Source organism: Miscanthus floridulus, chromosome 7 (genome assembly GCF_019320115.1).
Source record: "Miscanthus floridulus cultivar M001 chromosome 7, ASM1932011v1, whole genome shotgun sequence".
Classification (NCBI taxonomy): domain Eukaryota; kingdom Viridiplantae; phylum Streptophyta; class Magnoliopsida; order Poales; family Poaceae; genus Miscanthus; species Miscanthus floridulus.
In genome coordinates this window covers 32,476,643-32,493,453 of record NC_089586.1, presented here as the reverse complement: position 1 = coordinate 32,493,453, position 16,811 = coordinate 32,476,643, and the positions used below count along the sequence as shown (strand labels likewise).

The window sequence follows — 16,811 nt, the reverse complement described above, 5'->3', positions numbered from 1 at the left end:
GCTTCTAAATGGCTTGGCTCTCCTTCTATAGCGTCACTAGACATGCCACCCTTGAATTTTTCTAGATATCCCCCAAAGGGATTTGATTTAAGATGCTTTCTAAGAGATCCCTTCTCGAGAGGATTTGAATTATATTCGCTCAAAGGTCTCTTATGAAGCTACAAGTTTAAACTTTTCTCAAAATCGGCATAAAAAAGATCATCCTTAATTTCAAATAGGGATTTTCAAAGGTGGAATTCTTCTTTCCATGGAGGATTTTAGAGTATTGTTAGTTCGGGGTTGATAGCTAAATCTTGGAATTAGAGTGGTTATTGTTTGGCTATCAAAACTTCCTCTTCTTGTTTGGGAAATGATTCATTCTCTTACTCAGGGAGTTTATTGTGAATGCTAGTGTAGAGTCTTTCCACTAATTCTATCAAGCATAGACCTTTCTTCACTAGCAGACAAATGAAGGAAAGCTCCTCTAAAGGCTTGATCAAGGGATTACACAGAATCCTTGCTAAGACTCATATAAAATGCCGAAGGAGCATCGGGTCTAAAATAGCAAGGTCTGGGCCAGTGGTGATAAGACTACTAATACATTCCCATGATGTGCCAAGAGATTTTTCTTCTAGTTGTCTAAAATTTAGAACCTCTTTCTAAATGCTAACCACTCTAGAGATGGGAAAGAAATATAAACAAAATTTAGAGTATAACGTTTTCCAATCTCCATGCATACTTTCTATGGTTCGATTATGCCATTGTTTAGCTCTTCCCATCAATGAGAACAAAAACAACTTTCATCTTAAGGTTTCATTAGACATGCCAGTGATACACAAGCATACACGGGTCTATGCAAACTCCCATAGGTGTGAGTATGGGTTTTCATTGCCTTCTCTCGAGAAGGATTGTTCTCGAATCAGTGTTATTAAACACAGGCGTAGCTCATAGCCAGGTGTTAGGATAGGCTCTGAAGATTTTGGTGGTTTTAGGCTTGTGCTCGTGGGTTTAGCATATTGATATATAGGTGTGTTATCTATGCTAAAAGAAAAAAAAGTAAAGCAAAAGATAAAAAGCTAAGCTTGGTTCGTAGTTAATTCAGTAACCGTTTCCCCAGCAACAGCGCTAGAAAGCTTGTTGGTATTTATTAACGCACATACATAAATCCGCAAGCGCACGGATACCACTGTAGCTTTCACCTAGAAGTATTGCAAGTATCGTATCCATAGGGAAACATGTGAGACTAACTACGGTCTAACTTAACTAGTGGTAGTAACAAGGTTAGGATAAATAGGAGCATAGAGAGGATAACTAAGGTTCTCTTGTTTAGACTTCTATAAGCTATGCCTTCTACTATTCAATTAGGGACATTACTTGAGAAAGACACTAGCAGAGGATGCTTTCCTTCATAACTGGGTCCTACTTGGCCTATAGACGGGAGGTCGACTACAGAGGATTTAACGAGGCTATAAGAGTCACCCTCGTGAGATACCACCGATTCAGAATGTAGGGTGCATCCACGATTAACCCAAATCTAAGCACCACGCTTACACTTATGATTAATACTTTACTCCCTCTAGAATAGGAATAAAGCACTCAAAGGAGTCGCAATCCCAATGAACAATATAAACAAGATGCTTACTTGAATCAGAAGTTGATTACCAGAGAAATCTCAGAGGCAAGCTCAGATAGAACTTGGATCTGCCAAGGTACAAGCTATAGAGAGAGAACACTGATAGGCCGGCACCTCCTCCAAACTCTTCCCTCACTCTCTATCTCATTATTTCTATTTATAAGACTAGAACCTATGGAGGACTAATCTTCTCTTGATAGCTGGCTCTGATCCAGATGAGGAGGATATGAAATAGGGTTTTAGGATGGCTCTGATGGAGGGCGTACAAGGCCATATATAGGGGGTAGCATCAATTCTAGACCCTCAGATCAAACTGACTTAAAAGGATGGCGTAGATGCAATCTAGGAGGCAGTGGCATAACAAACAGAGGCTGACATGTGGGGCCACTAGGCCAGCCTAACTACAATTGGGGCCGGCCAGCCCCACATGTCATCCACTTGTGGTCTGCTTCGGTGGGTTGCCTTCTGGTGTCTTCTAGAACCTTCTAGAGTTGTTTTCATCACAGATAATTGCAATTAAATCTAACAAATAGGTCCACCTTGATGGTTTCTGAATAAACCCTACTAAAAATACATATTCACCAAAACTCGTAGAATTTTGTTAGTTTAAACCCCCTAGACCTATGTTTGGTGATGGAATTAAGTATATATGAAGGTTACATTGATGGTTTATAATAGATGTTAATGACCGTCAATAGCTTGATGGACCGGTTGCAAGCGTGAAGGACAAGTTAGAGGCTTTGGAGTGATAGACCGTGTGGCGGTGAAGCTTAAGCAAGACTTGGCGCCGATGGATGAAGGCAATGGTGAAAAGCAAGTGAGGTCAAGATCGATGAACCAATACGGTCATGTGATGATGGATCATATCATTTGTGATCTTGTTGGTGCTTGTGTTGCATCGACATTGGAGGATATGAAATAGAATGCGCAAGGCAAAGGTATAACCTATAGGGCATTTCATTTCACCGGTCATAGGTGTGTAGAGAAGTTTATGACCAGGTTTAGGATAGATGGTCATACTATTAAGAGGAGCAAACTTGTTTGCATATCAGTCATCTTGTGCCACTTATGATTAATACTTTACTCCCTCTAGAACATGAATAAAGCACTGAAAAGAGTCACAATCATGATGAACAATATAAATAAGATGCTTACTTGAATAAGAAGTTTATTACTAGAGAAATCTCAAAGACAAGCTCAGATAGAACTTGGATCTACCAAGGTACAAGCCATAGAGAGAGACCACCGACAGGCCGGCACCTCCTCCAAACTCTTCCCTCACTCTCTATCTCACTATTTCTATTTACAAGACTAGATCCTATGGAGGACTAATCTTCTCTTGATAGCTGGCTCTATGATGAGGAGGATATGAATTAGTATTTTAGGATGGCTCTGATGGAGGGGGTACATGGCTATATATAGGGGGTAGCGTCAATTCTAGGCCCTCGGATCAAACTGACTTAAAAGGATGACGTAGATGCAATCTAGGAGGCGGTAGAGAACCGATGTAATGAAGGGAGGCTGACATGTGGGGCCACTGGGCCAGCCAGCCTACAGGTGGGGCTAGCTGGTCTCACATGTCATCCACTTGTGGTATGCTTCGATGGGTTGCCTTTTGGTGTCTTATAGAACCTTCTAGAGTTGTTTTTGTCGCGGATAATTGCGATTAAATCTGACGAATAGGTCCACCTTGACAATTTTCTGATTGAAACCTACTGAAAACATAGATTCACCAAAACTCATAAAATTTATTAGTTTAAACCCCTAGACCTATGTTTGGTGATGGAATTAAGTATATATGCAGGTAACATTGATGGTTTATAATACATGTTAATGACCGTCAACAACTTGATGGACCGGTTGCAAGCGTGAAGGGCAAGTTAGAGGCTTTGGAGCGATGGACCACATGGTAGTGAAGCTTGAGAAAGACTTGGCACTGATGGACGAAGGCAATGGTGAAAAGCAAGTGAGGTCAAGATCGATGAACCAATATAGTCACATAATGATATGAAGTCGATCATATTATTTGTGATCTTGTTGGTGCATATGTTGCATCGACATTGGAGGTGATGAAATAGAATGCACAAGGCAAAGGTATAACCTATAGGGCATTTTATTTCACCAGTCATAGGTGTGTAGAGAAGTTTATGACCGTGTTTAGGATAGATGGCTGTACTATCAAGAGGAGCAAACTTGTTTGCATATTGGTCATCTAGTGCCACTTGAGCGATCTAACTTTGCATACGTGTTAGGATCGAGTAGCGTGGTGAATTGAGTGACTAATCCATTAGGAAATGGTTGTGAAAAGCTAACACACATGCATAAGATGGTGAACACTTGGTGGTGTTAGCACATTTGCAAAGGTGTTGGCAAAGGTGAAGAAATAGAGGCGAAACCAGTCATGGGGTGTTGCCCTAGGGCACCGCCCCTACCTATCCAGTGCACCGTCACCCCGATGGCGGTGACTGTTTGGCCATGACCGAGAGTACTGGTGTTGGGGCTAGCACCGCCCTGCCATGTCTGGTGGCACCGCCATCCCAAGGGTAGTGCCTACCTGGCCTTGGCCGAGAGTGCACAGAAGAACTGGGCCACTACCATGTCTGGTGTGCATCGCCATGTGTAGGGTGGTGGCACCATCATGGGGTGCCTAGTGCACTATCATGGCACCGCCACTTTTTGACAGAGAGCAGGGTTGCCGAGTCGGGAACCGCCACGGGCATTACCATCCCTAGGGCAGTGCACCGCCGCTTTTTTCTAGAGACATGGTGTTTTGGGTGGCTGGCTAGGTGGTCACCACCACCACTAGGGCGGTGCCATTGCCACCTTGTCTGGTGACCAACGGCTAGTTTCTAGTCGTTGGAATTTGACCGTTGGGGATGGCACCACCATGTTTGGTGTCCTCGTAGAAACCAGTAGCTTTGCTCCAATGGCTCTATTTGGCTTGGGGGCTATAAATATAGGTGGAGCTCAGCCATGGGCTGGTTGCTAGGCACCCTTAAGCCTTGGTGGCTTGTGTAGGTGTGCTTTGGAGCCCTCTAACTGTAACACCTCTGGTGTTTTAAACACTAAAATATGTCATGTCATCAAATGCATTGCACATCATTCTTGTGTTAGTGAAAACTTTGATATGCATTCACTAAAACAAGTTTACTTTTATGATTATATGTGTTGACTTGTATGGGATTAATCAAGTTCAAAACCTTAGTGTTAAATTGGAATTCCAAAACCCTAATTTCTAGCATTTAATTCTACCCTAAAAAACCTAATTCACAATCTAAGCACAATTTGGGGTTGAACCTAAAAGAAAAAGTGTAGAGCTTGTCAATATGAACAAAGTTGGCTTTTGGAGTTTTCAAAGTTGTTATATAAAATTTGGAGTAAATTGAAAGGGGATAAATTCTTAAGGTGTCCCCTTTTGATTTTAAACTTGTATTGTTAAATGTAGACAGAATTTGAGTATGGTTATTAAAGCAAAGTTGTAGAACTTTGAATTTGGAGCAACTTTTGTTTTTGGAGATTTTTGAGTTACCATACAAATTTGGAAGTAATATGAAAAATAAAGCAAGTGGCAATTCGGTAAATAGCTTGAACAGTGCAAGCAGGTAGCTCTCGCCGTCGGCAAGCTTCCACCAGCTTCCACGCGTGCCTGTGAGCAACACGTCCTACTTCGACGGGTCCATGTTGCCTCTACATGTCTAGCACACCTCTCCCGCCGCTCTCCGCTCGCTTGATAAGTCTAAGAGCGCCCTCCGTCGCTCTCTCATTTCCTCTGTTTCCCGTCAGTGCCGCCCAGCTCCGACGAGCTTGCGCCAGAGCCGTAGAGCCCTCCCAGCCTCAGCTAAGCATGTCACCATGATTGCCATCACCTAGCGCCTCCATATCACCCACTTGCGCAGCTTCTACCTCTCTGGTTTGCCTGATGTAACCTCGTCTCCTCCAACTTCAGCGAGGATCCGTCAAGATCTGTTCCACCTTGGACAGGTAGTTCGGGTGGGTCTCTTGCTTCATCTTTTGCTATTTCTTGATCTTCATTCTCTCGTGATGTTCATGAGCATAATCGTTGATCATTTGGTTAGTTGCTTTCCTCAGAACGAAGCTTTGCCGTGAGTTCATGCCACCGCTGTCGTCTCCAACACCGATGACTTAGCTCTGCCTCGCCTTAGCCGTCGTTCTTGCATGTATCAGCTTCGAGGTGAGCCACTAATCATGTCTGTGTGATCTATTTTACCTCTACCACACCGTAGCCACGGGACCGCGGGACGCCGGTGAGTTTTGCTCCACCGTGCCGCTGCGCGCGTCGCTGCTTGTGTTGTGGAGCGCTGTTGATTCAATTAGGTGCTCGGTTACATCTGTTAGGAGGTGCTGACTACGCCAGAGACTTTAGTTTTGTAGGTGAAGTCATAGATTGCCACCGCTATCTCAGCAGGACACCACCGTGCCACCATCGTCGTCGGCGAGGACTCTGTAGTAGTCTAGATGTTCAACCAGCACCCTTAGTCGAAGTGCAGCGCTGGGGAGGTCATGTTGGTTCCATCCATACCGCCAGAGACCTCATCACCGGTGAGTAATCGCCGGTCAGAGGGCCTCACCGTCGTGGTCAGAGCGAGCTGACCGGTGGGGTCACCCTGTCAGTGGCAGTTTAAGTGAAAAAGGAATTTTTCTATTTTGCAGAAATGGTTAAATAGTGCTGTGATTTGTTTATTTTGTGTAGAAATAAATAGAGCTCCAAAAATTATGAAAATTCTTGTGTGACCTCTCTGAGATGTGAACTATTTAGGAAAAATATTAAATGTTACTTTTCAGTATATTTTGAATGTGATAAAAATTGCTCAAATTAATTAATAAATGGGATTCCATGATTTTTCTAGGCTTAAATAATTATCCAAAATTTATGAAAATTGTTTTTACACTTAGTTATCATGTGATGAGCCTTCACAAAAATTTGGGGCTCATTTGGAAAAAATGGATTTATTTTATAATTTTGAATTAATTAATTAGTGTTAATCTAAGTAAACCCTAGAGGAGGTTTAGTTAGTTGTTAGTTTGTAACTTTTCTGTGAAGGAAAGTTGTATTCAAGTTATTAACTTTTGCATCCATCATCAAACATCATGTTTGGTATCTCGCATCATATTAAACATGGCATTGTTACTACGTGTAGTGAACGGAAGTGAGAACTTGGTAGTCAACCAAGTTGTTGAGGAAGTCAACCCACCTATTGTGGTCGGGTTTGATATCTGTGGAGCATCTCCAGAACCTGACTATTCTGACAATCAAGGCAAACCCCAGATGCATTTAAACATACCTTATGTTTTACAAATTTTATCGCTTTTGTTTTTAAATGTTGCATTAAGTGATTAGGAGTTGAGTGGAAACCTAATTGGTGCATTACCAATCTTGTTTTTCCATATCAACCTTGTTACCAGCTTTAATTCGAGAATGCCTAATTATGCTTAGCCATGCTTAGACCGATAAAAGTCGGATGATTACTTGTCACCTGCGAGATATAAATGGTTTATTGGATACGATTGATTATTTATGAATTAGGAGATATAATCATGTGGAGTAACAAATCTAGATCGGGCGGACTCGGTGTATGAGAGCCACAAGACATGGATGCCTTGTGAGCGGGTTCTTTCTGCCTGTGTCGATTAAGAACTGTTTGTTGTTGAATTGCATGAGGTGAGACTTTGTAGTACTGGCCACATACTCCGATAAGCCTTAACTCGGCTATTCTATTATGAGAATGGCTACTCGCGCACTGGGAGTGGAGAGATGGCGAGAGTAGCATGTACCCACGTGGCAATGGGCTGGATTGGTGGAGTACTATGCTCTCGGGTGGCGCGGACCCATTCTTGTTTTAGAGAATCTGAGGATAGGTTGGTATATGTAGGTCAGGGACCTGCATATGTCGTGTGGTTGGGAATCCCCAGCTGGGTTATAATCGGTTCGAATCGTCGTTGCTCCTTGGTTATGGAGACTCAACTCACTGTTCATCATCGTAGTTAACAAATAGAACTTGAGTAAGATTTGAGAAAGAGTTTGATATGGAGTTCATGATCTCAATATGGATCATGTTAGCTTTATATATGATCTTTATGAAGATTTAAATGTTGAAAGAAAGAATCTTGTTAGAGAGCTTTTACGCAAAAGAACTTTGATTCTTGCTAAAGCCTTACCTTGGATCCCTGAGCCTGCATTCCTGAGTCTTCTCCATTTTTATGTCGGTTAAGTCTTGTTGAGTACTTTCGTACTCAGGGTTCTTTAACCCTTGTTGCAGGTGAGCCTCATGAGCAGGTCTGCTTTGGACCGTGCTGCATGATGGTTGTTCAAATCAAAGATGACAAGTAAATGTGTGGCCTTTGGGCAAGGCACTTTTATTGTGTGTTTTGTTTTATGTTATTAATGCAACTCCACTACTATAGTTTGTAATAAAAATCGTACCTGGTCTGTAAGGTTTGAAACAACTATTTTGTAACTAAGTTGTTATAAGACTTCTGCTATTTTACTCTGATGTAAATTAATGAATAAACTATTGAAATACTGCAATGACTCTGTAATGGATCATGATCGGAAGAAATTGTGGATGATTTGGGTTTCTTGAGGACACCCAATAGGCTTCTTAAGTTACTGGGAACATATGCATAGTCGTCAAGGGTCATTGGACAATGATAGGTGCATGTGGGCCCTATAATTTAGGAGGTTCTACCACAAACGGGTATCAGAGCGACCATTACAAAGATTTTTGTAGTATTGTTTTACAAAAACTTCAAAATAATTTGGGGCAAATAAATTTAACCTGTTAATTTTGTCCAAATTGCTTCTGATTTATCTTAATTCCTTCTCGTAATTCCTTATTTGATTAATAAGGCTTTATATGGTGGAGTAGTAATCTTATTATGCCCTATATAATAAGAACTATTGTTTATATACCTTAGGAGCTTTGATGTTTAAGTTTCGTAAGGACGATTCATGCATCATGATTAATCCAATTGTTAATTACTTTCCCTGTTAGTTTGGGTTGGGTAGCATAAATCCCATTCTTACTACTCTTTAGACTTTTCTCAGATTGTCTTACTGTTATTAAATCTTGCTTTCTACAATATGGCTCGTACCAAGATAGCACCCTATAAGTCTGTTGGACCCAAAGGAGTTCCTCGTCACCAGCTTGCCCCTATGAGTGATGGTGCTAGCAGTAGCAGCTTTAGGCCTGATCCCTAGGCTAAGATACAGAGGCTTTTAGCAGAATTAGCACAGACTACTAGAGATAGGACCATGGATGCCATCTAGGTGGGCAAGTTATAGGATCAATTGAGGCGTCTCACCACCGCTCATAAGAACTATGAGCATATGTTAGTTCGTATGGTGGAAGGAAGAAATGAGGCTTGGCATAGAGAAGATATAGCTAGAGCCCGAGTTCATGAGTTAGAGTTCTATGTAGAAGACTTAGAAGAATATTATACCAATCTGCATGAAGAAGTCCATAGGCTGAACAATCTCCTGAATCCAAATCATGAGCCTCAAGCTAATGCGATGGACCCAGGTGTCATCATTGCAGATGATAATGAAACTAAAGAGGAAGAAGAAGAGGATCCAGAAGAAGTAGTGGCGGTCAATGAAAGTGATGAGGAAGGCAAAAATGTTTCTGGAATGGATACCGATCACAAGGTTTAATGTGATCAAGGAGAAGAGTAGAGTTGTAATATAGTGAGTTCTAGTCAAGCTAGGTAGTCTTGCTTAAGTGCAGACTTGTGTATAAATAAGTGAACCCAATGTAATGTGTTTGTAGTAAGCTCTTTTAATAGTTCAATAAATGTTTGTGAGTAAAGTTTAGTTTGTCATGAACATATGCCTCATACTCGGGCTTCAAATATTCCTGGTTCTTCGCAGGACGAGGGTGATATTCCTGATCCACCACCAGTTCCGCCAAATTTAGCTAATGCTATCGCGGCACTGGTCAACATGACCATAGATAATGCTCGGTTGCTTTGGGAGTTAGCTCAAAGCAATCAAAATATGATGCACGGGAATCATGGCCGTAATCATCAAAGGCAAGAAACTACATATGTTGACTTCACGGATACACGACCACTAGTATTTTCCAAGGCTGATGAACCACTTGAAGCTGATGATTGACTTCATACCATAGAGCAAAAGTTCAACCTCATTCCATGCACTGAGTTCTAGAAGCCTGTTTTTGCTGCCCAACAGCTTAGAGGTGCAGCAGGTGCTTGGTGGGCGAACCTTGTGGCCATGCAACCAGCTGGTACTCGGTTAACTTGGGCCAAGTTCCGCAGTGCTTTCCGTGCCCATTATATTCCAGATGGAGTTATGGCTATGAATCTTGATGAGTTTCTTGCTTTGAAGCAAGGTGATCAAACAGTCATGCAGTATGTGGGCAAGTTCAATCACCTTTCACAATATGCACATGAGCATGTTAACACAGATGCCAAGAAGAAGAAGTGGTTCATGCGTGGTCTTAATACCAAACTTCAGACCATGATGACTACCTGCACAAATGTCACGTATCATGAGGCAGTTAACATTGCTATTGCTTCAGAGGAGAAATATCAATAGCATAAGGAAATTAAGAAGAAAAAGAGCGTGCCATCTGGGTCTTTCAGTGGCAATCAAAAGAGACAGAAGATAGTTTATCATCCGGTGAATCACTACCATCCTCCTTATCACCCGTTGTAGTTCCAAACTAGTGTTCGTCCGGCTGGCCATAACTTACTCAAACTCACAACAGACAAATATTCCTAGTGTTCGTGCTCCAACACCCCAAGGCCATAATTACCCATGTTTCAATTGTGGGAAGTCAGGTCATTTCTCTAGGGAATGTCTGTATCCTAAGCAGTATAATCCAAATTTTTAGAAGGCTCCTGAAAATCAACAATAGGGTCAAGCTCAGGACAAGAACATTAACCAAAATGCTTAGAAGGGCAGAAATGAAAAGAAGACGGTGTGGGTTTTCTATACTCAAGCTAGGGAGATTCCAGAAGGGAAACCCATGATGCTGGGTATGTTTCCTATCGCCGATCATCCTGTAGTTATGCTTTTTGATTCTAGTGCATCTCATACATTCATCAATAGAACCTTTGTCATAAAGCATGAAATTCTAGTTGGGGGAACAAAGGAAAATTTCTATATACAGTCGCCTGAGGGACGTCTGTGTACTAAGTAAATGGTGTACCAGGTACCCATAAACCTGGGTGGGCACATTTTCCCACCACCATGATTATTATAAAAGATCAGGATATAGATGTGATCCTAGGGATGAATTGGATGCATCAGCATAAAGCTGTGGTAGATACTTTGAATAGGACAATAAGGTTGAGCCTGCAAGATAGTAATTCTTAGCTCCTTATCCAACTTCCAATCTTAAAGAGATCAGTGGATAAAGTTTGTACAATTTTTGTCAAGGAGATTAGAGCTATCCCTGTAGTTTGTGAATTTCTAGATATTTTTCCTGAAGATTTACCCAGTCTACCACCTGATAGAGATGTTCAATTTGGAATAGACATAAAGCCTAGAACAGCTCCGATCTCTAGGAGAGCTTATAGGATGCCTCCCAAGGAATTAGCTGAGTTGAAGACTCAATTGCAAGAGTTGATTGATAAAGGTTTTATCCAACCTAGTTCATCACCTTGGGGATGTCCTACAATTTTTATGAAAAAGAAAGATGAGACCCTTAGATTGTGTGTTGACTATCGACCATTGAATGAAGTGACAATTAAAAATAAATATCCCTTACCTCGGATAGATTTACTTTTTGATCAACTGGCTGGAGCCAAGGTTTTCTCCAAGATTGATTTGAGGTCAGGTTATCATCAAATCAAAATTAGGCCTGAAGATATTCCCAAAACGGCATTTACCACTAGATATGGATTATATGAATACCTGGTAATGTCTTTTGGTTTGACAAATGCCCCAGCTCACTTCATGTATCTGATGAATTCAGTATTCATGCCTAAGCTAGATAAGTTTGTAGTGGTCTTCATTGATGACATCTTAATATATTCCAAGAACAAGAAAGAACATGCTGAACATCTCAGAGTTGTCCTAACACGCCTAAGAGAACATCAGTTATATGACAAGTTCAGTAAGTGTGACTTCTGGCTAAAGGAAGTACAGTTTTTAGGACATGTCTTGTTAGCTAAAGAAGTTGTGTTAGATCCAAGCAAAGTTAAGGATATACTAGATTGGAAACCACCAACCACTGTTCATGAGGTTCGAAGTTTTCTAGGAATGGCGGGTTATTACCGTCATTTTATTCCAGATTTCTCTAGAATATCCAAGCCCATCACTAGATTGCTGAAAAACCAAGCTAAGTTTGTCTGGTCACCTGACTGTAAAGAAGCTTTCTAGACTTTGAAGAGATTATTAACCACTGCACCAGTGTTAGCATAGCCAGATATCGAGAAGTCATTCAACATTTATTGTGATGCTTCTGGTATTGGTATTGGGTGTGTATTGATGCAAGAAGGCCGAGTCATTGCCTATGCTTCCAGACAACTTAAGCAACATGAAGAACGTTATCCAACTCATGATCTAGAGTTAGCAATAGTGGTCCATGTTTTGAAGATTTGGCGGCGTTATCTGCTTGGTAATACTTGTCATATTTATACAGATCATAAGAGTTTAAAGTATATCTTTACTCAATCAGAATTGAATATGCGACAAAGAAGATGGTTGGAATTGATTAAAGATTATGACTTGGAGGTGCATTACCACCCTGGTAAGGCAAATGTGGTTGCAGATGCACTCAGTCGTAAGAGTCATTGCAATTGCATGACCATGAAGACAATGGATCTAACTTTATGTCATGAGATGGAGAAGTTGGATATAGAGATAATTCAACAAGGTAGTTTGACCAATATAACTGTTGAATCAACTATTCGAGACCAAATTATTGCTGCTCAGAAAGAAAACAAGGGTATAGCCCATATCAAAGAAAGAGTCATGAATGGAAAAGCGGCATGCTTCAGAATAGATGATGCAGGTGTGCTATGGTTCAAGAATCATCTTGTGGTGCCAAAGGTTCCTGAGTTGCGACAGTCAATTCTTGAAGAGCCACATACCACTAGGTTCTCTATTCATCTAGGAAGTAATAAAATGTACCATGATTTGAAACAGAGATTCTGGTGGACCAAAATGAAGATAGAGATTGCTCGATATATAGCCAAGTGTGATACTTGTCAAAAAGTGAAAGCTATACATTTGAAGTCCACTGGAGAGTTATAGCCATTGCCTATTCTAGCTTGGAAGTGAGAGGATATTAGTACTGACTTTATTGTCAGTCTACCCAAGACATCAAAAGGTTTTGACTCAATATGGGTTATTGTAGATCGACTAACTAAGTCAGCACATTTTCTTCTAGTCAAGAGTATATATCCCACCATCCAATATGCCAAGTTGTATTTAGCATGAATCGTGAGCTTACACGGTGTACCAAAGACCATTGTGTCGGATAGAGGTACGCAGTTTATCTCCAATTTTTTGAAACATTTGCATGCTTCGTTGGGTACCAAACTTCTACATAGTACCGCTTATCATCCACAGACTGATGGTCAGACTAAAAGGGTAAATCAAATACTAGAAGATATGTTAAGGTGTTGTGTCCTTAACTATTCCAATAAGTGGGATGAATGTTTGCCTTTGGCTGAGTTCTCCTACAACAATAGTTATCAAGAGAGCATTAAGATGGCTCTGTTTGAAACACTCTATGGTCATAGGTGCAGAACCTCATTAAATTGGTCTGAACCCGGGGAAAGATGGTTTTTTGGAGTTGACCTTGTGAAAGAAACAAAAGAGAAGGTTAGGCAGATACAAAATAATTTGAAGATAGCTTAGTCCCGATAAAAGAGTTATGTAGATAAACGACATCGACCCTTGGTGTTTAACAAGGGAGATTATGTATACCTGAAGGTATCACCAATGAAGGGAGTCAACCGTTTCGGTGTTAAAGGCAAGTTGACACCTCGTTATATTGGACCATTTCAAATTTTGGAGAGGTGTGGAAAGGTGGCATATTGCTTGAAGTTACCAGAACATCTCTCAGCTGTACACGATGTGTTCCATGTTTCCCAATTAAAGAAATGTCTTCAAGTGCCTAATCAAAATGTTGATGTCGAAGGAGTTGAACTTGAACCTAATTTGACCTATTCTGAATATCCTATCTGGGTTTTGGATCAGAAAGACCGTGTCACTCGAAGGAGGACAATCAAGTTTTACAAGATACAATGGAATCAACATTCCGAAGAAGAAGCTACTTGGAATTCCGAAGATTACTTGCTAGAACAGTTTCCGGAGTTCCTTGCTTCTATATAAAATACTATTAGTTGTACTCTGTCTTTGTGAAGCATGTATTATAAAAGGACCATACTTGTTTTATGGTTAAGTTTAGAATGTATTTGCTTGACACATTTCCTTTTCCATTACTTTATCCTAGGACTATAAATCTTGGGACGAGATTTCTTTTAGGGGGAAAGGTTGTAACACCTCTGGTGTTTTAAACACTAAAATATGCCATGTCATCAAATGATTGCACATCATTCTTATGTTAGTGAAAACTTTGATATGCATTCACTAAAACAAGTTAACTTTTATGATTATATGTGTTGACTTGTATGGGATGAATCAATTTCAAAACCATAGTGTTAAATTGGAATTCCAAAACCCTAATTTCCAGCATTTAATTCTACCCTGGAAAAACCTAATTCAAAATCTAAGCACAATTTGGGGTTGAGCCTAAAAGAAAAGGTGTAGAGCTTGTCAATGTGTACAAAGTTGGCTTTTGGAGTTTTCAAAGTTGTTATATAAAATTTGGAGTAATTTGAAAGGGGATAAATTCTTAAGGTGTCCCCTTTTGATTTTAGACTTGTATTGTTAAATGTAGATAGAATTTGAGTATGGTTATTAAAGCAAAGTTGTAGAACTTTGAATTTGGAGCAACTTTTATTTTTGGAGATTTTTGAGTTACCATACAAATTTGAAGGTAATTTGAAAAATGAAGCGAGTGGCAATTTGGTAAATAGCTTGAACAGTGCAAGCAGCCAGCTCTCGCCGTCGGCAAGCTTCCACCGGCTTCCACGCGCGCCTGCGAGTGACACCTCCTGCTTCGACATGCCCGCGTTGCCTCTATGTGTCTAGCGCACCTCTCCCGCCGCTCTCCGCTCGCTTGATAAGTCTAAGAGCGCCCTCCATCGCTCTCTCATTTCCTCTGTTTCCCATCAGCGCCGCCCAGCTCCGACGAGCTTGCGTCAAAGCCGTAGAGCCCTCCCAGCCTTAGCTGATCATGTCACCAAGATCACCATCACCTAGCGCCTCCATATCACCCACTTGCGCAGCTTCTACCTCTCTGGTTTGCCTGGCGTAACCTCGTCTCCTCCAACTCCGGCGAGGATCCGCCGAGATCTGTTCCACCTTGGACAGGTAGTTTAGGTGGGTCTCTTGCTTCATCTTTTGTTGTTTCTTGATCTTCATTCTCTTGTGATGTTCATGAGCTTAATCGTTGATCATTTGGTCAGTTGCTTTCCTCATAACGGAGCTTCGCTGTGAGTTCATGCCACCGCTGTCGTCTCCAACGCCATCGACTTAGCTCCGCCTCACCTTAGCCATCGTTCTCGCACGCATCAGCTTCGGGGTGAGCCACTGATCATGTCTGTGTGATCTATTTTACCTCTACCACGCCGTAGCCATGGGACCGTGGGACGCCGATGAGTTTTGTTCCACCGTGCCGCTGCGCGCGTCGCTACTAGTGTTGTGGAGCGCTGTTGATTGAATTAGGTGCTCGGTTATGTCCATTAGGAGGTGCTGACTACGTCGGAGACTTTAGTTTTGTTGGCGAAGTCATAGATCGCCATCGCTATCTCAGCAGGACACCGCCGTGTCGCCATCGTCGCTGGCGAGGAGTCTACAGTAGTCTAGATGTTCAACCAGTATCCTTAGTCGAAGCGCAGCGCTGGGGAGGTCATGTTGGTTCCATCCATACCACCAGAGACCTCACCACCGGTGAGTAATCGCCGGTCAGAGGGCCTCGCTATCGTGGTCAGAGTGGGCTGACCGGTGGGGTCACCCTGTCAGTGGCAGTTTAAGTGAAAAAGGAATTTTTCTATTTTGCAGAAATGTTTAAATAGTGTTGTGATTTGTTTATTTTGTGTAGAAATAAATAGAGCTCCAAAAATTATGAAAATTTTTGTGTGATCTCTCTGAGATGTGAACTATTTAGGAAAAATATTAAATGTTACTTTTCAATACATTTTGAATGTGATAAAAATTGCTCAAATTAATTAATAAATGGGATTCCATGATTTTTCTAGGCTTAAATAATTATCCAAAATTTATGAAAATTGTTTTTACACTTAGTTATCATGTGATGAGCCTTCACAAAAATTTGGGGCTCATTTGGAAAAAGTTGATTTATTTCATAATTTTGAATTAATTAATTAATTAATTAAAACAAATAGTAAACCTTAATGACTTAGGTTTTGTTTGAATTTGGGATTGAGTGATGACCTTGGGTCATTAGCATAAAATGATCCTTGATAGTTTAAGTAGGTGTTTGAGTTTATGATCAAGTTGTGTTTAAGAAATGTTAATTTGTATAACCCCACTAAGGTCATTAGTGTTAATCTAAGTAAACCCTAGAGGAGGTTTAGTTAGTTGTTAGTTTGTAACTTTTCTATGAAGGAAAGTTGTATTCAAGTTATTAACTTTTGCATCCATCATCAAGCATCATGTTTTGTATCTCGCATCATATTAAACATGACATTGTTACTACGTGTAGTGAACAAAAGTGAGAACTTGGTAGTCAACCAAGTTGTTGAGGAAGTCAACCCACTTGTTGAGGTCGGGTTTGATATCTGTGGAGCATCTCCAGAACTTGACTATTCCAACAATGAAGGCAAGCCCCAAATGCATTTAAACCTACCTTGTGTTTTACAAATTTTATCGCTTTTGTTTTTAAATGTTGCATTAAGTGATTAGGAGTTGAGTGGAAACCTAATTGGTGCATTACCAATCTTGTTTTTCCATATCAACCTTGTTACCAGCTTTAATTTGAGAATGCCTAATTATGCTTAGCCATGCTTAGACCGATAAAAGTCGGATGATTACTTGTCACCTGCGAGATATAAATGGTTTATTGGATACGATTGATTATTTATGAATCAGGAGATATAATCATGTGGAGTAACAAAT

At 40.9% G+C, this 16,811-nt stretch overlaps 1 pseudogene; it reads left to right on the top strand.

Moving 5' to 3' along the window:
* The first annotated feature begins 9,143 nt into the window (after positions 1 to 9,143).
* LOC136465316 (UDP-glycosyltransferase 73C1-like) overlaps positions 9,144 to 16,811 on the top strand; it is a 41,540-nt pseudogene continuing 33,872 nt past the window's right edge.